This window comes from Artemia sp. Qi Xiang Cuo, chromosome 4 (assembly GCF_049724085.1).
Source record: "Artemia sp. Qi Xiang Cuo chromosome 4, ASM4972408v1, whole genome shotgun sequence".
Taxonomy (NCBI): domain Eukaryota; kingdom Metazoa; phylum Arthropoda; class Branchiopoda; order Anostraca; family Artemiidae; genus Artemia; species Artemia sp. Qi Xiang Cuo.
The window spans coordinates 49,889,200-49,909,122 of NC_142797.1; the positions used below are offsets into that span (position 1 = coordinate 49,889,200).

Here is a 19,923-nt window from a genome sequence, read left to right on the forward strand (position 1 = left end):
AATTTACTTGCGTTTGAGGCAAACAAAATTTAATCCCTTATCTAAGAAGAAAAGTCAAGGATTTTGATTTTTTTTTGTGCTCTAAGTTTTTACAGATTTTTCTGATAGACAATACCTTGCGAGGTAAAGGTCTCGATGAAAAGGATTTTGAGCTATTCTTGGAATTTTCATCTGCTGGTGAAAGCCTTTACTGTAAAGTATGTCAAGTTTTAGATATTGTATCACTCAGAGAAAAATTCACGTTTAGGGTCGTTCAGAATGTAAATCAATGACTGAAAATCAACCCTTTCACTAAATTATCTTTCTGATTGTGAACCTAATTGTAAAAGAAATGGAGCAAATATGGAATAACTCTTTTTGTCTACTAATGTTGTAAAAACTGTTGCTGGTTAGCTCAGCTATTATCTTTTTTGATAAATAAAAATCACTAAGAACAAATTTGGTCAAGTGATCCTTGTAAGGTTGTTGTAAACAAGTTTTGTCGATCTCACTGGATAAGCGGATGATTGATATATTCATAGGATTGTAAGTAAAATTGTCAAAAATTAAAGAGCACCTGAGTCAAGGGGGAATACGTATAGTGTATACTCGTGTAGATTTGGAGAAAAACATTTTAGACAAACCTCTATACAGAGTTGGAGGTCACCTTGTAAAAATCAAAAGGGTAAAAATCAATCTTTCCTTTAATCAAGATTATTTATCCATCTGCATGAATAAGGTCTAGTATTGATATTTTGTCCGTAAATACATCTTTTGCCCAAAAAAGACTAATCCTTGAAACTTTACTTTTAACCAAGAGAAATAAACGTAACATCTTCAAACTTTGACCCCAGAGTAAGAAGTGCCAATTGGATGGGGGAGGAAGGAGAAGATTAATTGTATGTTCAGCCCCCCCTCCTCCTGCTAGGCTTTAAAAATACCTTTTATGGGAACTTTGATTGAAAAAACATCAATTCCCCTAGATTCTGAAAAATACCGTTTTTTTCGTATCTTCCTTAAACAAAATATTAAAAATATATCCTTGCCCCCCCCTACATTTGTGTAATTTCGTATCAGTGGTGGATCCAGGGGAGGGGCGAGGGGGTGCGCGCCCCCTAACGTAGCCTAAAGTAGTGTAATTTACTTAATTAACGCAAGATTGCGTTTATTAAACTTGCTCCTTACGCAAGTTTATCGGATCAACCTATTTTGCCCCCCCCTAAAAATCCTGGATCCGCCCCTGTTTCACATCCCTGGCTAAGATTGGGAGTTTAATTATCTGATCTAAGCAGGTTTGTTATTCGGTTTTATGTCATAGGTGTGTTAATATATACAAATAAATGGGTTTCATATAGGTGTTTTTTTTCTAGATTTACAGACCCCTATCAATTATATAAAGCAAAATTTGGGTGATTAGGCGCACACATGACTCGTATAACAAGAGTAACCTTTGGTTCCCATTGATTTGATTATTTTAAAATACAAATCGGCTTACGGATAGCGGATGTCAGAAAATCGCAAAAATGTTTATACAGAAACGGTCCACTGCAGCCATTGAAACGCAAAAAAATATTATATCAAATGGCTAATCTGTATTAGCTTAGGCCAGCTATGCCTAATGAAAAATTTAATTCTTATCTTCTATGCTCATTTCCCTGGAAATACCCCCCCCCCAAGCCCCAAGTATTAAAACCTTACATTAAAAAGACACAGCCCTCCTGTTGCTTGTCAAATATCATGGAAAACTTCTGGTAAACATGATTAGTTTCTCAGTTACTTGCAATTTGCGGTTCTATAAAGCTTTCAATTCAGAATAACGGTTTTCAAAGGTTCAGTAGAAATATTTCAACGCAACTGTTGAACCTATGTGACGTATAAACTTGAAGCAAAAATTGGAGGAAATTTGACAGATCACGCAAAAAAGGCCTTTTTTTGTATGAAATCGCATCAGTGGGAACTGATGTTGTCGATTATGACATCAAGATCCCTGATTTGTTCCACAATAAGAGTGTAATGACAGTAGTAATTTGGAGACAATCTATTTAAAAATGAACTACCATACACTCATCCTCATTGGTGTGTATATAATTAATTCCCATTGCATCAACTTCCCAATACATTTATACCTTCCTGGGATTGTTCATTATCAATAATGGACATCGTTGGCCAATAGTATCTAATGTCGCCAGGTTGTATTTTTGTAGTCGAGTGCTTAATGGCTGTTGACAAATACTTTATAAACATGCATAATAACTTTGTACCCATGCTGCTACCATAAGGACCATAGCTTAGCATAGGCTCATGTACTGACAAAGCATCACCAATAACAGCCTAACATTTTTCCTGAGTGAAGGGATGTGCATTTTATCTAAAGATGACCTGAAAATGATATAAACGCAGTCAAAACATACCTTCGTCCACTTTATTAACAACTCCTTTCTTGCTTAAAGAAGTAGGGGGCAATGCAAGAGGGCCTTTTATGGAATCCCTGCTCAGCTGCTTGCCAAAAGTTATTTGCTTCAAAACAACTTTGGACTCTTGAGACAATAGGCTTAGTATTTCCATTATAAAATAGAATATTGACGCATTAGAGATTGGATACTACCTAACAAATATATTTGACCTCTTTTAAGCAACGGTTTGGTGAAATGTTAAGGATTACATCAAAAGATTACACAAAAAGATTTTATAAGCGCAAGCTTTTATTCCATATAATTTGGAAACTCGTCTGTTTATAGTGATTTTTTATATCAAGATTTTGAAAGGTCTTAAATAATATTTATTGTAAAAAATGAGTAATTAAATACAACACTAATGACTACTTGTTTGTTTATCCAAACTTTATGGTGTTGTTGTTGTTTGGGGTTTGACGCGTTCGACCAATAGGTTATATGCATTCGTATCACTCGAATATTCAAACTTAGAATATTATGTCATAGTTGAAAAATTGAAGCAAATAGTTGTATCTAATATATAATTCCTAGAAGGAGTGTATTCACTTTGCAAAGAATTGTATCTTGGAAAATTCGTGACGAGTGTATGTTTCTTTTATATCGAGGATCACTGAAATTTAAAGAAAGATTTGATGACTATTCTCTGATGGAGGAAACTCCTGATTACTAAAATGTTGTTGTTTTTGCATGACAAAAAAAAATGAAGGACTGGTGAGCCATTGTACCTCCTGTACCAATTAGGATCAGTAATATAATGATGTTGTATTGACAATCAGTTCTTTATTAGAATATTTTTTGGAAAAATTGCGATTTTTTGTACTTTCTGATTTCCAATCAACTAAAGGTACAGTGATGTCACCTAGCATCAAATTTCTTTTATTAAAAGCAGAAGGTTTGGACAGTTGTTGCAAAATAGCACAGTGACGGATGAAATGTGATACTTAAGGCCAGCAGAAGATAAAGATCAGTTCAGTTCAAGAATAGGGTACTTATTGCAACAAAATAGATTATTGTCAATTATAATTATTATCAATAAGCTATTGCAACATGGCACTTCAAGGACTAATTAAAATAGGCAAAATACCCCGTTTAAAATTGCTCACCGACAGTAAATTACTCGTTGCAGAAGTACTAAATGTAGATCCATAACATTTTTGATGAACTTTTGATTAACCATAACGTTGGGTTGGTATTTGAGGCTAGTTTATTTTTTATTAATCCCCAGACAAGATTTTTTTCTTCAACAGGTAGGTGTTCTGTTTTTCTGTATCAAAATTATTTTGATTCAGAATTTGTCTACAACATGTATTTTTTTATTTCAGTCGGATTTCTGTTCCCTTTCCTACTGAAGAGGATGCTACAATTGCATATAGAACTTTCATAGTTGACTTTCATAAACGAAGCAAATGTACGAGGCAATTTCAACTATGTAGGAAAAACCTCCAAGTGTGAGTTTTGCTGTTATAATTTTGCTAAGACAATGTCTAACTATGCCTGAAAATAACTAAAATGCTATTTTTTCTGGAACAATTTATGCATCCACCCAAAATTCGAAAAACTTCAGAAATTTAAAACAAAACTTTTTTTTGGAAAACTTTGTCCCCTAATGTTCCAAGTTCTACTAGTTAGTCAATTAGATCAATGTTATAGGGGAGGGGGAATATATATATATATATATATATATATATATGGTTTCAGCATGTTATTCTAGAGGTTTCTAAAGAGAGGGCTAATGCAAATCTTACGAAGAGGTTTCCCCCTTACTTTGCTGTTGATCTTTTTAATAGTTAATCTAATTGTATGCACACGATTAAGAAGGAATAAAAGTCTTCTTTTTTAAAATCTACTTTTCCTTTCAAATTTACTATGAATGTGATTTCCAATAATTCAGCTTATTTCAATGTTTATTTTTTAATTGTTTGCCATTCTATTTTCTACGTTAGGTAAAAATTGTGTTTATTTATTTTCATTAATAACGCTCGTTAAATAAATCTTCAGAATGCGAGTTGGTGGGATGGTGTTCATTGTTCGTAGTGACAGTTGAAAGCTTAAGTATTTTGAGTGATGGACGGTTCATTGGGTTGTTACATTCTAAAACAACAACAAAAATACAGTTCAGCTGAATATATATGTTCAATCCAGAAAAAAAAATTCAAATAATCTTGAAGTATAGGGGAGAGTATCCGTACTTGGGACAATTTTTTTTGTTTGCCTCCAACTTCCTCAAGCTTTGTGATCAGGAAACAAAAATTTTTCAGCATCTTTTGCATTAACTAAGAAAGTTACCCTCAAGGTTTAAAACCGGGAGCTCATTCAATTTTTAAGGAAAGGCATTAATTTTACCACCCTCCATTTTGTCCCAAGTATAGAATTGGGCTCCGTAGATGGGACAAGTGGTGACCATAGCTATTTAATAGAGATAGTGGAGTAAAATTATAAGAACAGAAAGAAAGAAGTACAAATGTGTAAACCAAGATATCATTTTGAAATGATATCACCAACACTGTGGTATATTCCTTTTTTGTTTCTTTTTAAGATAAGATATTTGTTTCAAAAAATTTCTATCACAAGCCCCGAAGGGCCGAATTCGCATGCCGGAGTCATTAAACCAAAAAAAAAAAAAAAAAAATCATAAAAAAGCACAACAACTAAAAAACCAGTAAATCAATGCCAAAAAACAACAATATCAGAATGGCAAAACCATTCATTAGTCAAAAATATTAAGCGGCAAAATGTCAGAAAATTAAAAAGTTAAAAAAACAATAAAAAAAGTGAAATAAATTTAGCGTTATAAAGGTTTAAAAAAGAAGATATAAAAAGGAGGTGGGAACAAAAAAATCAAACGAATATAAAACTTAGGTATCACTAGTACCGAAAAATAAATAGAAAGAAAGACAACTAGAGGTTTATTTTATCAGTAATGAAGGGGACAATGGTTTTTTCATACCTGGAGATAAAGCAACGGATAGGGGACAAAATAGAAACGGGTTCAGAAACCGTACTTTGCAGGTGGTGTCTGGGTGGGGAGTGTCTTTCTGGGAAAATGTTCTCCGTGCGAAGGTTTATTATTGTATTTTTTTGCAAAACGGAGGTACAAAGTTCCTCTCTTGTGCTCAAGAGTTTCCAGCATAGCCTTTTTTTAGAATGAGCGAGTATAGTACCTTAGCTTCTTTAAAACTTTTTCTCAGGGCTCTTTTTTGAATGAATTCAATTTTTTCTGATTCATCGTGGGAGATGCCACGATGCCAAACTGGACAAGCATCTTCAAGATGCGGGCAGACAAAGAAATTATAGATCCTTAAAGAATGGGTTGGGGGGACGTTCAGAGGAAATTACAACCCCAGGTAATTTAAAGGAAGACATAGAAATATCTGGGGGGATAGGGTTGAGGAAAAAGGGTGAGGTTTTAAGGAAGCATATTGGTATTTTCATAGATTTAGAGGGGTTTACTCCGATGTAGTCCGCAACGTCAGCTGCAATATCATTGAGGATGCTCATACCGTTGCTTACTAAGTTTCTGTAGCATGTTTCAACAACCGTTGGGTCTTCCACAAATGTTCACCTTTCGGGAAATCGCTTAGCAAGGCTATTTATCATAACAGAAAAAGGAGGGGACCTAGGAGAGTACCTTGGGGTACTCCATTGTGGACAGGGAGGGGACTGAAATAAGGTTTCTCATACTTGACTACCTGTGAACTATTTAATAAAACGGAGGCAAACAATTTAATCAGGAAAGAATCAATATTGAAATCAGATACAAGTTTCTCAACTAAAATAGTATGGCTAACAAGGTCAAATACTTTTTGAAAGTCAATGGAAATTAAATTTAGCCAGCAATGGTTTTTTGATGATTTTCCTAATTGAGTTAATAAAAAGTAGAAGTAGATTTGAGGTTCCCGGATTGTCTCAGGTCAGTAAGAGGTAGGATTTTTTCTTTTAGCTAATCTGCAAGGAATCCTTCATATAGTTTAGAGAATATAGGAGTGAGTGAAATAGGATGAACACCTTCAAAACCAGGTTCTCTGTTTTTCTTCTTTAAGGGGGTTATGAAACCCTGTTTCCAAATTAGCTGATATTGGTCAGACTCAGTAACCTCATTGAAAAGAACAGACAAGGGCTTTGAAAGGAAGTCACTTAAAGCACCAATAAGAAGAAATGGGATATTTAAAGGGCAGACACTTGTTTTTCGTAGTTTCCCAATTCTTCTTTTAATCTCAGACGAAGAGATGGAGGAGAATGCAGGTGGAAGATCATCTGTTGGTGGTTGACAAGACAATGCCAGAAGGCTCTTGATGATGGAATCGACGAATTTGTTAAGATGTAAGTTCAGGCGATTCAGGTAGGTTGAAATCAAGCTTCTCTAGACTCCTACCAAATAACTTTTTTTTTACCTTGGAATACCAATTGTTTGATTTATTGGCAATCAATTCTTCGACTTTATTCTTGTATTAGGATCGGCCAGATTTATGTATTTTCTTTTTGATTGCTTTTCTTAGTTTATTAGCTTTATCCAGTTTACCATTTCTGAAAAGATTAAAGTTTTTTCTAATTAGTTCTTTTACGTAGTACCCAGCCACGAAAAAGGAGGAAAAGAAGGGATCCTCTCAGCTGAAGGTCCCTCCTTCGGATCTGTTGCATTGGATCTTGAAACATCTTTCAAAACTGAAACCTCTTCCGGGCTGCTGTCACTTTAAAGAAAGAGCGATTTCTTGTGATTTTTGGATTTTAAACGATAGCGTGTGAGAGCCTCTTTCTTGGCTTCTTAGCTTTTCGAAGCAGTATCCTGCAGACTCCTTTTTGGTTGACTTCTTTATATGGCCTTTCTTGGACGAGCTTTTCGGTATGGTCTTATCAACACAGTTGAAACTGTCTGGATTGAAGTGCAGGTGACTTGTGTGTGTTTTGAAACTACGCCTCCCTCTTCTTCTGGATTTGAGTAAGTTATATCTTCATCTCCTTTTGTTTGTTTCTTTTTGTAGAACCAAAACAAAGTAGCCAACATTCAAAGGAGAAAAAGGAGGGCTCCTCCTTTGGGCTGCTGTCACTTTAAAAAAAGAGCGATTTCTTATGATTTTTGGATTTTAAACAAGGGTTTGTGAGAGCCTCTTTCTTGGCTTCTTAGCTTTTTGAAGCAGTATTCTGCAGACTCCTTTTGGTTGACTTCTTTATGTGGCCTTTCTCAGACGATCTTTTGGATATGGCCTTATCATCACAGTTGAAACTGTCTGGATTGAAGTGCAGGTGACTTGTGTGTGTTTTGAAACTACGCCTCCCTCTTCTTCTGGATTTGAGTAAGTTATATCTTCATCTCCTTTTGTTTGTTTCTTTTTGTAGAACCAAAACAAAGTAGCCAACATTCAAAGGAGAAAAAGGAGGGCTCCTCCTTTGGGCTGCTGTCACTTTAAAAAAAGAGCGATTTCTTATGATTTTTGGATTTTAAACAAGGGTTTGTGAGAGCCTCTTTCTTGGCTTCTTAGCTTTTTGAAGCAGTATTCTGCAGACTCCTTTTGGTTGACTTCTTTATGTGGCCTTTCTCAGACGATCTTTTGGATATGGCCTTATCATCACAGTTGAAACTGTCTGGATTGAAGTGCAGGTGACTTGTGTGTGTCTTCTTCTGGATTTGAGGAAGTCTTATTTTCATCTTTTTTTTGTTTGTTTTTCTTTTTGAAGAACGAAAAAAAAATGGCAAACATTTAAAGCAGAAAATGACGGCTCTTCTTGGGCTTCTGTCACTTTCAAAAAAGAGCGATTTCTTATGATTGTTGGATTTTAAACAAGGGTTTATGAGAGCCTCTTTTTTGGATTCTTAGATTTTCGAAGGATAGCCTTGAAAACCTGCAGTGATGTTTGATGGGTTGAATGAAGAGGTATAAGTAACGCCAATAAACTGGGGATTTCTTACAGAGAAACTAGAAATAGCATTGTTTTAATGGGATTTCTGAGAGTAGAAGACCCCAAGATCAAGTGGTTGTAGTTGGTGTGGCGTATGTGGAGGCAAGGTTAACATGATCAACTGGCTATCTTTCGCTACTTGGAGGGCTTCAACTGATAAGTGAGGTTCGTGACTATCTATAATGAGTAGCTGGGGCTTCTCTTTGCTTGGCAGTACAGTGGAGACAAAGTGATAAAGAAAATCAAAGAACAAGCTGCTGTCCAGCCACTGTCGCTAACACAAGCAACAGTACCAGGTTGAACCCCTAAAGTCATCCTATTTAATGTCTTTTTCCTTGGGAAGACCAGCATTGATGGAATTGAGTTTCCAGATTCTGAAACACAGGCAAGAATTATCACAGTCTGTCCTCTATCTGCAGAAGTTGCTCTTCCAACTTGACGTAATCTAATCTCGGCAGCAATCTTGAGGGACTTTTGTATGGTGTTCTAGGCACTCTCATCCATATTACATATATTCTGGGGAGAGAAAGCATACCTGGTATATGTTAGCATAGATGCTAACATTGTAGTGGTTGAATCTGCTTCCCCTAGAGGGGATAGTTGCTTCAAGTTTTCTGAGTGGAAGGACTTGGTTTCGTGACATAGTCCATGCTACCAATTCTCGCCTGCTCTTTTCTTGTCATTCCAACTTGAAGGATACAGCAATCTATTTTTCCCTGCGTACTCATAGGCTAACTCACGAACTTCCATGTCAAGAAATCTTAACATGTCAAAGCAAAGTAAACCCTGGCTATTTTATTTCTTTTATAGTTGCCATACATAGGACATGTCTCAAGGACCAATACTTGGGACTGTCCCAGACATGGAACCAAACATTCTCACTGAAATAATTCAGTTTTAATCTAAAATTATTAAAAGAACTCTTTAGACCCATCAATTCTATCTCACGAAGATTTAATGAATAAGGAAGTGAAAGTAAATGGTCACTTCATACATCTCCCCAAACAGTTCACAGAACTTCTCAAAATATTTTTGAGAATCTATCTGAAATTTAGGACCCATCTACTTAAAGAAAAATGGTGACTTTTGATTTGAAACTTCTGCAGATGTGTCACCTATTGCAAAGATGTCTTTGTGTTCATTTTTTTTTTTCGCAATGTGGCATGGGTGTCTTTTTAGGGCTGTCCCAAGTATGGAACGTCCCGAGTATGGACAATCTTCCCTACCAATACTAAAAGTGTGTCAAATAAAAAACAACAAATAAAAAAAAAAATTCAAAAATTTAATGACAGAAGAAGAAAAATAGATAGCCAAAAGTACCAATAATTTGTATATTAAAGCTACGAAACATTTTATAATAGTTTAAAATGGTGATTGGCTCTTTTGTTAAGTGGATGTGTGACTGGGATAGTCCGGGGAGGGGGCAGGACCCCGGAAGACAGGGTTTGGAGAAAAGGGCCAGGATGGTGACATGATCCGAGGAAGGGTGGGTTCCTAATCGAGTAAAGAAATTTAATAGGGCTTGATAAAAAATGAAGTTAACTGAGTCTAAACAGTAGAATATGTATTAATAATGCTTCTAGAATTCATTTTTGACAGAAATGTAATCAGCGGGCTCATTTGTTCAATTCTAAGCCCTGGAAGCCAGCTATTGCGTTATCTTAGATTACTAATTTTCTGCCCATAACCAACAAACATACGCTAAAAAAAAGTCATTGAACTCGGAAGAAAACTGGTTATTGTGTCATCTCGGCTCAATCCCAAAAATATGATGTTCAATGACCTATAAATAGCATTATCCTTCAAAAAAATATAAATCAAGGACAATTGTCCTTGACAATAGCCCAAACAAAAAAGTCAATAATCTTGGAGGGAAACCACTTAAGGTGTCATTTCAAATCTTTGCATGGGCGCCCATAAGGGGGGGGGGGCAGGAGGGGGCGTCTACCCCCCTGGTTGAATGACGCTGCCCTATATTTGTATATTTTTGTTTTGAGATTTCTAACAATGCCCGTTTTTGCCTAAATTTTTGCCTTTGGCGAAAATTCTACCGAACGCTATAAAAGTTGGAGGGGCGGTGCGTCCCTCCCCGCCCCCTCGGGACGCCCCTGCCTATATGTATGTGTTTTCAACCTTAATTACTAAGAAAATGACACCATTTCTTTATGCACGAGGAAATTTATCCCGAAATTGTCAACGGGGCTTGAACCCCTGCCCTTGTACTTCTTTTTAACGCAGAATAAGCATGATTCATTTATTTCATAATTTCAGGAATTTTCAAAGCAATACACCCGGACAGTTAAGAACTGCCGTGCAATCATTTTATGACCACCTGATTCTTATGTTGAAAACTATAGAAAAATTTGACCCTCTAAGTTAATGCGATGGCGTCAAAACTCTCCGGAGCTGCATCAAACCCTACGCCACTTCGAGCTACGTATGGATTTGCCGCTTTTATTTTTATTACCTTTGTCATAATTTTGTATTTACTATGGGCTTTTTTGCCTGACTCTTGGTTAGCCATGATGAGGCTCACCTATTACCCAAGGAGGTATTGGGCAATAGCTGTTCCTACGTATTTGGTTACTATATTATTAATGTTTGGATTTTGGTTTTACCCTGCCTTACAAGCTGCCAGTGTTCCAGAAGAATATTATAAGCAGAAATTTAAAAAGAATTAATTGTTATGCTATCTACGTAAGCAATGTTCATAGTTGTATAAACACAGTAATTTTATGAAATAAAAGATATTTGTTTTTATAAATTTCTGTGTCATATAAGTGAATCACGTGTGGTCCTTCTGACCGGTCTGGTGACAGTTTTCCCCTTTTTCCTTAACTGATGCCGTTTGACGTCACAGCTTTCCAATTTCCTGGTGCAAAACCCGTTTTCGAGAACAATAGCTAAAAACAATGCTAGGGCCTTCATCCCCATGCCCAAAGACCAAGGGTTTCCCGTTAGCCAGGTATATGTGTATCTTTATAACTATCATTTTATTAAGCATTTCAGATTGTTATACAATCAAGTTCTGTAGCGTTGCTAATATAGAAAGGACTTAAATATGAAAAGAATGACATGGAAATTTTAAAAGGAATTTGCTTGTAGGAAAGGTAAAAAAATATTTATGGACTGCTTTTTGGATTTTGTTTATTTTTAGTATTATTTCTCGCTGCTGTTCAACAGCCGTGACAATATATTGTGTTTATTGAAAACTGGGAGTTAGCTGCGCTGTCATTAACGCCAAAACAAAAGTAGTTTCTTAGCATTTATTTTACCAAAAATTCATATTCATTTTACCAGTACAATAATCACCAAAATTCTTTAGGAACCCTATGTTTTGATTTATGTGCTATCGCACAACGCAAACCCAAATGTGTAGCCATGCCAAATGGGATTTTTCCGCCTACAATGATAAGATAGTTGTACGTATTATTCTTCCATAACATCTTTTTTTAGGCATAGTTGGTGCAACTAAATGAAAGAGAAATGGGCCGAGGGGTGTCTGAAGCCGCCAAAAGGCGTCTATTTAGTCATATGTTTCAAAAATATTTCTGAAGGTGGAACTAAGGGAAGAACTTCCTTCTCCCCTCATGTATAGGTATGCTCCCTGGTTTGGGTATCCGTAATCTATAGTTTAGAAACAAGCAATGTTCACTAGCTACTTTTTAAAATACCTTGAAACGAATTTAGTGTTTTATAATTGTAGTTTTTTTTTTGCTGAACTTCAGTTGTAGTTACTTGTCCAATGACGGTACTGTGTAAGGAAGTTTTGTTTTCTTATTGCCTAATTTTGTATATTAAGACACTGTATAATATTTCAAATTATACTAAAAATCTCAAACCCCAATGATAGCCTCTTTCTTTTTGTGGGGACGTTATGACAATGATACTACTCATCATAAGGTGATAATCATTAGCATGAATGATTATTACGTGATAGTTCCCGCCTTCTTTGATGTTGTCAATGCACTTTTACAACTATGTATTAAACAATTGTTTGAATCGAGAATTTGTCCAGTGACTTTTTTGATTCTTTTTTTAAATTGTTAAAATTTCGGTATGTTTCCAATATTCGTGTTTTAAGTTTCCATATGTGCATTAGCTCTCCATGGATCATTGTTTGGCGTTATCTAAAGAGATAATGTGGTGAAACTTGAACTTGTATTTTTCAAAAATACAGAAAAGCTGAATTATACACTGCTGCTGCTTATAAGCTATCGCATCATCAAGATTATAAGGTCAGCACAGCTACACTCGGCTCATCTCCATCCCACTTTTTTCAGAGCTTTGCCCTTTTCTCCCTCTTGTCAAGCTCCCATTTTCGTGAGATTATTTCGAATGACCTCAATATTTTTGCAGTTTACACAAGCTGCAAAGAACGCATAAGGACAAAACTAAAAATTATATTCAGAAGTCCAAAAAGATGGCAACAATGCAGGCTGATCTTTGTAAATTGAGAAACATTTTACGAATGGTTTACCGGGATTACGCAAAATATTCAAAATTACAGATTAAAATTCTCTCTGAAAGAGCGGATTTTGTTGAAAAGTCGGCTAGAAATGCTTTCGCAAAACTTCATAGTAATATCCAAAAGAAATGTTGCATGTTTAATGAAAAGCTTCTAAGGTATGGACCGGCAACTATGGAACAGTTTACAGATGTAATGGGAAATTACTCTAAGCTGTTCCTGAGATATTGCTGATGCATCATTTGGCAACATGTATGCACATAGTGTGTTTTGATTTAGTTCAGACTCTCCCTAAAATTCCCTGAAAGTTTCACCTTAACACCATGAGCCTCAGTAGCAGCAGTAATCATAGTAGCGGTAGTAATATACACACTGTATCTTTTGTTTAGTTCAACAGCCCCCCAGCACACCCTAAAAGTTTTATCTTTATGTTCTAAGCCGTTCCTGATATATTGCTTATAAACCCTTTAGACAACCTACATGTACAGAGGGTGTTTTGATTTTGTGCAACATCCCCTAAACATTCCCTGAAAGCTTCATCTTAATACTCTTAGCCTTAGTAATAGTAATAGTCGTAGCAGTAGCAGTATCATTAGTAGCGGCAACAGCAGCAGTATGCACATAGCGCCTTTGGTTTATTTCAACCTCCCTCTCAACATATACTGAAAGCTTCAACTTAAAAATCTAAGTAGTTCTTGGCACATTGCTGATACATCTTTTTGACAACCTGGATATGGTGTGTTTTGATTTAGTTCAGCATCCCCTTAACATTCTCTGAAGTTTTCATTTTAAAACTCTTAGCGTTAGTAGTAGCAGTAATAATAGCAGGAGTAGTAGTAGTAGCAGTAGAAGTAGTAGTAGCAGCATACAAAATATTGCCTTTTGGTTAGTTCAACATCTCCAAAATACCCTGTAATCTTAAACTTAATATTCTTAATTAAACTTAAAAATTCCTTCCTAAGATATAGCAGATACGCCCTTTTGACAACCTGCATACACGTAGTGATTTAGGTCAACTTCCTCCCTCAATATTTCCTGAAATTTTTACTTTAATACCATTAGCCTTAACAGTAGTAGTAGTCGTAGTAATAGCAGTAGTAATAGCATTAACAGTAGTAGTAGTAATAGTGGTAGTAGCAGTTGCAGTAGTATTAGTAGTAGTAGTAGCAGTAGTAGTAGTAGAAGCAGCAGCAGTAGTAGAAGTAGTAGTAGCACCAGTAGTAGCAGCAGTAGTAGTAGTAGTAGCAGTAATAGTAGTTGTCTTAGTAGTAGTAGTACAGCAGCAGCGTGCAAATACAGCGTTTGGTCAATAGATCACCCCCCTCATTTTTCCCAGAAAGTTTCAACTTGATGCTCTAATTATATTAAAGAATATACTGTAGCCCATATCCGGGTTACAGCGGTAGCTTGCAACCTAGAAAGAGACGATCACGTCCCACAGTACAAAATAAAATAGTCCACAGCTCCTAAAAGTAAGATCAGACCAAAAAATGAAGTGTACTATTAGAACCACACTGTCCATTACCCCTATATGGGAAACTAACTGTCCCTTGACATGAAAAACAAAGAAAATATATTGTTTTGATAATCAAGAAAAGTGGCTGAAACCACAATATTCCGCATCGACAGCAGGTTTGTTTTTTCGTTTTTTTAAGTGTAGATTAAAAATTGATACTGTGAATGGAAATGTTGTATATATCATCGGTATTATGGTTTTAATGATTAATTAAAAAAAAGTTTTTCCACAAAATAAGTTTTTTCAATACTGTGTCTTTTCAAAGATGTTTGATAATTATAGCAAGTCCACCTTCTAACAACGATTTCTACTAAGCTTCAAACTTCGGCAAATATTTTTGCAATTACCAGTTTTTTGCTCCTTACGCAATCAAAAGTTTTTTCATACTGTAGTCTATTAAAAGACATTTGATTGCTATAGCAAGTCCAATTTCTAGCAACAATATTTACTAAGCTTCAAACTTTTGGGTTTCTTTTTAAGGTTTTTGATTTGTTGTAGTCCCTTGTTCAAATATATATATAATTATTTTTGCAATTACCAGTTTTGCTCTTTTCACAATCTATATCTTTTAATACTGTGTCTTTTCAAATATGTTTGATTATTAAAGCGAGTCCAATTTGTAACAACGATTTCTACTAAGCTTCAAACCTTGGCAAATATTTTTGCAATTACCAGAGTTTTGCTCTTTATGCAATTCAATGTTTTTTCATACTGCAGTTTATTCTGTAACTACAAAAATATTTACGATGTTTAACCAATAATACAATTTTTTTAATTCAAACTAGAAAAATACCTGAAAATTTTAAAATTAGTTTTGTTTTTTGTCTCCTGGAACTAAATTTTTTTCGGCTTAACCCGTAAAGTACATATCTCTGTAGCATTGTCCTATCAATGGCTAGACTTTTTTCTATAGAACAGTTGTAGAAAGTTTTATTTTTAATCAAACTATTCGTGGTAACGAACTGTATAGTAAGAGTGACTCGTCTCAACAGTAACCGAAACTCTAAAAAAAGGAATTTTAACATCAATAAATACATTAAAAGAATCAGATTTTTATGCTTATTTTAAATATTTAAATGTCAATAAGATTAGTTTTACTTATCAAAAGTTACGAGCTTGAGAAAATTGGCTCTATTTTCAAAAAAGGAGAAAACAACCCCTAAAAAAGTCATAGAATCTTAATGAAAATCACACCATAAGTTTCTAAGTATTAGAAAACCCAACTGTAGAACATTCAAGCTCCTATCTGCAAAAATGTAGAATTTGGTATTTTTTGCCAAAAGAAAGATCACAGATGCGTGTTAATTAATTTTTTTTCTTTCCCCCAGAGTTGATTTTATCGACCTATTGGTCCTAGAATGTCACAAGAGGGCTCATTCAAACAGAAATTAAAAGTTCTAGTACCGTTTTTAGTAAAAAATAAAATAAAAAATAAAATCACTTTAAAAAAAATGTCTTTTCATACTGCAATCTTTTCAAAGATATTTGATTTTTGAAACAATTAAAAAGTTAATGGTAACGAATTGTAAAGTAAAAGCGACTCGTCTCAGTAGTAACCGAAACTATAAAAAACGGAATTTCGATACCAATAGATGCATCAAAAGAATCGGATTCTTATGCTGATCATGTTTAAGATCGATCAATAATGTCATAATCGTAGGTATAAGCCAGGTCGTCTCTTATTATTCCAATTAAGAAAAAACCATAGGCTTTTCCTGTTTGTAATCGAAAAGTTCGTGGTAACAAACTATATAGAAAGGGCGACTCGTCTCAACAGTTACCGAAACTCTAAAAAACGGGATTTTAATATTAATAGATATATCAAAAGAATCGGATTTTTATGCTGATTTTAAATATTTAAATTTCAGTAAGTTTAATTTTACTCATCAAAAGTTACGAGCCTGAGAAAATTGGCTCTATTTTCGAAAAAGGAGAAAACACCCTCTAAAAATCATAGAATCTGAATGAAAATCAACAGAATCTGAGTATTAGAAAACCCTCGTGTGGAGCATTCAAGCTCCTATCTGCAAAAATGTAGAATTTGGTATTTTTTGCCAAAAGAAAGATCACGCATGCGTGTTTATTTGTTGTTTTTTTCTTTTTTCTTTCCCTCAGGGTTGATTGTATCGACCCATTGGTCCTAGAATGTCGCAAGAGGGCTCATTCAAACATAAATTAAAAGTTCTAGTGCTTTTTTAAATTAAAAAAAAAAATAGAATTACTTTTTACAAAAAAATTACATTTGTTATGTCTTTTCATACTGCAATCTTTTCAAAGATATTTTATTTTTGAAACAATTAAAAAGTTCTTGGTAACGAATTTTAAAGTAAAAGCGACTCGTCTCAGTAGTAACCGAAACTTTAAAAAACGGAATTTCGATACCAATAGATGCATCAAAAGAATCGCATTTTTATGGTGATCATGTTAAAGATCGATCAATAATCGTAATGTCATAATCGTAGATTTAAGCCAGGTTGTCTCTTACTATTCCAATTAAGAAAAAACCAAGGTCGTATCCAGGGGGGAATACGAAAATTTAGTCTAAAAAATACCCATCTCGAGGATGTTAGACAAAGTCCACGGGAAAAAAAATCGGGTAGACCCCCCCCCCCCGAACAAAAATCCTGGATATGGCCCTGGAAAAAACCATAGGCTTTTTCCTATTTATAATCAAAAAGTTCGTGGTAACGAACTGTATAGAAAGGACGACTCTTCTTTTAATAAAAAAAAACAGTGAAAAATAAAAACAGAATCACTTTAAACAAAAAAAAAACTGAATTTTTAATGCCTTTTCATACTGCAGTCTTTTCAAAGATATTTAATTTTTGAAATAATCAAAAAGTTCGTGGTAACGAACTGTATAGTAAGAGCGACTCGTTGCAATAGTAACCAAAACTTTAAAAAACGGAATTTTGATACCAATAGATACACCAAAAGAACGATTTTATGCTGATCCTCTTAAAGATTGATCAATGATGTCATAATTGTAGGTTGTAGCCAGGTCGTCTTTTACTATTCCAATTAAGAAAAAGCCATAGGCTTTTTCCTGTTTGTAATCAAACAGTTCGTGGTAACGAATTGTAAGTAAGGAGCGACCCGGCTCAATGGTAACCGAAACTCTAGAAAATGGATTTTTGATACCAATAGATACATCAAAAGAATCAGATTTCAAAGCTGATTTCAAATATATAACTTTCATTAAGTTCAGTGCTACCCATCAAAAGTTACGTGTCTGAGAAAATTCGGCTGATTTTCAAAAAAAAGGAGGAAAGACCCCCTAAAAAATATAGGACCTTAATGAAAATCACACCATCATATTCAGCGTATCAGAGAACCCTACAGTAGAGGTTTCAAGCTCCTATCTATAAAAATATGGAATTTTGCATTTTTGGCCAGAAGAAAGATCACGGATGCGTGTTTATTTGTTTGTTTTTTTTTTGTTTTTTTTTTCCCATGGGTGATCGTATCGACTTAGTGCTCCTAGAATATCGTGGATGGGCTCATTGGAACGGAAATTAAAAGTTCTAGTGCCCTTTTTAAGTGACCAAAAAAAATGGAGGGCAACTAAGCCCCCTCCAACGCATATTTTTTTCCCAAAGTCATCCGATTAAAATTTGGAGATAGCCACTTTGTTCAGCATGTACGAAAATATGATAACTATGTATTTAAGGATGACTTAATTCCCCAAAGTCCTCGGGGGGAGGGCTGAAAGTTATGAACTTTACCCAATGTTAACATATGGTATTGGTTATTGGGAAGTATAAAGACGTTTTCAGGGGGGATTTTATCTGGTAGTGGGGGTTGGGGGTTATGTGGGAGGATCTTTCCATGAAGGAACTTTCATGGGGGAAGGGACATTGGTATGAAGGGGGCGCCAGATTTCCCAGCATTCTTTAAAAAAAAGACCAGAAATCGAATTAAAAAAAATAAGTTTTTCCATTGAAAGTAAGGAGGAAAATCATAGATCACAAAGAATAAAAGATTTCAAGCATATGATTGGATTCACCCCCTATTCAAGGTCTACTTCTTTAAGCACCTGAGGTGCCAGTACTTTTCCGAGAACTATTAGTTCTAATTAACGGCGTTTAGGATTAAGGGTCATTTTTAAAGTGAAAACTTTTGAATAAATCTTAAATAGAAAGCCCTTGAGTAGAAGGCAAATTCCCTAATATACGTATTAAGAATATATGAATATAGAAGTTCGTTACGTAAGTTAATTCGTAAGTTACGTATATTTGTTGCTAATAAAAACGTTCGTAAATACAATTAAACAAGTTTCGAGAAAGCCATTTAACCTAATAAAAGTAAAATTAATATGAAAATTTTATTGTAATTATTCATGTACGGTGAGCCAAAATCAAAACCTGTATTAATTCAAAAACGTTCAAAATTAAACAAAAAAAAGTTTTTTTAACTGAAAGTAAGGAACGACGTTAAAACTTAAAACGAACAGAAATTATTCCGTATATGAAAGGGGTTGTCCCCTCCTCAACGCCTCGCTCTTTACGTTAAAGTTTGACTTTCTCACAACTCTATTTTTTAAACAATAAAAAAATTTAGCGTAAAGAGCGAGGCGTTGAGGAGAGGACAGCCCCTTTCATATACAGAATAATTTCTGTATTGGTATTTCTGTATAGTATTGGTTTTAGTTTATTGGAAAGCCATTTAGCACGAGAAAAGTAAAATTAATATGCAAATTTTTTTTTACTTATTCAGTGAAGGTAAGCCAAAATCAAAGCTGCATTAATTAAAAAACGTTCAGAAATTAAATAAAAAAAACAAGTTTTTTTTAACTGAAAGTAAGGAGTGACATTAAAACTTAAACCGAACAAAAATTATTCCGTATATGAAAGGAGCTGTTCCCTCCTCAACGCCTCGCTCTTTACGCTAAAGCTTTTTATTGTTCTAAAAAATAGAGTTGTGAGAAAGAGTCAAACTTTAGCGTAAAGAGCGAGGCGTTGAGGAGGGGACAGCCCCTTTCATATACGGAATAATTTCTGTTCGTTTTAAGTTTTAATGTCGCTCCTTACTTTCAGTTAAAATAACTTGTTTTTTTTTATTTAAATACATTAAGGAACGAACTGTAACCCATAGTAACTGATGTATTAAATCAAACAGTTCGTGGTTATAATAAGGAGCTGCGTAATGGCTCATTTTAAAGGAAATTGTTGTATATAGAAAAATTGTAATTAAAAAAAATAATTATTATTATAAAATAAATATTTGCGATATGGTAAAGAACTAACTCTAGGCCACAGTAAAAAATTTAATTTTGAAAAGAATAATGTTTAAAGACGATCATTAGAAGAACTATAATATAATAAGGGGGTTTTAGAATACATAGCTTAGTCAGTAGAGTTTTAACAGAATATCTGATAGGGCAATTGAATATAGAGTAAATCCTGAAGATTTTAAATAAAGCCATTTTACTTCATAGACCGCCGAAGTTATTATGTAAACTGCAAAAATATTTACAGTATCTGAGCAATAATTTATATTTTTAATTAAAACTAGAAAAATTCCTGAAAATTTGAAAATCCGTTTTGTTTTCCAAACAGTTGTTTCAACAAGTGTTTTTTCAAACAAGTGTTTTTTCAAACTGTATAGTAAGA

General features: G+C 34.5%; 1 long non-coding RNA gene across 5 annotated transcripts in view; it reads left to right on the plus strand.

Annotated features, from left to right (window-relative positions):
• The window catches only part of LOC148953194 (uncharacterized), a 41,253-nt gene extending 30,159 nt beyond the window's left edge, over window positions 1–11,094 (plus strand). For 4 of the 5 annotated variants that reach the window (XR_016141695.1, XR_016141698.1, XR_016141696.1 and 1 more), the window contains exons 2-3: window positions 3,755–3,880; window positions 10,599–11,092. This is a non-coding gene — a long non-coding RNA (uncharacterized LOC148953194). Of the gene's footprint in view, window positions 1–3,754; window positions 3,881–10,598 lie in introns of all 5 variants that reach the window. The other variant, XR_016141697.1, reaches the window with a different exon arrangement.
• Window positions 11,095–19,923: the final 8,829 nt, after the last annotated feature.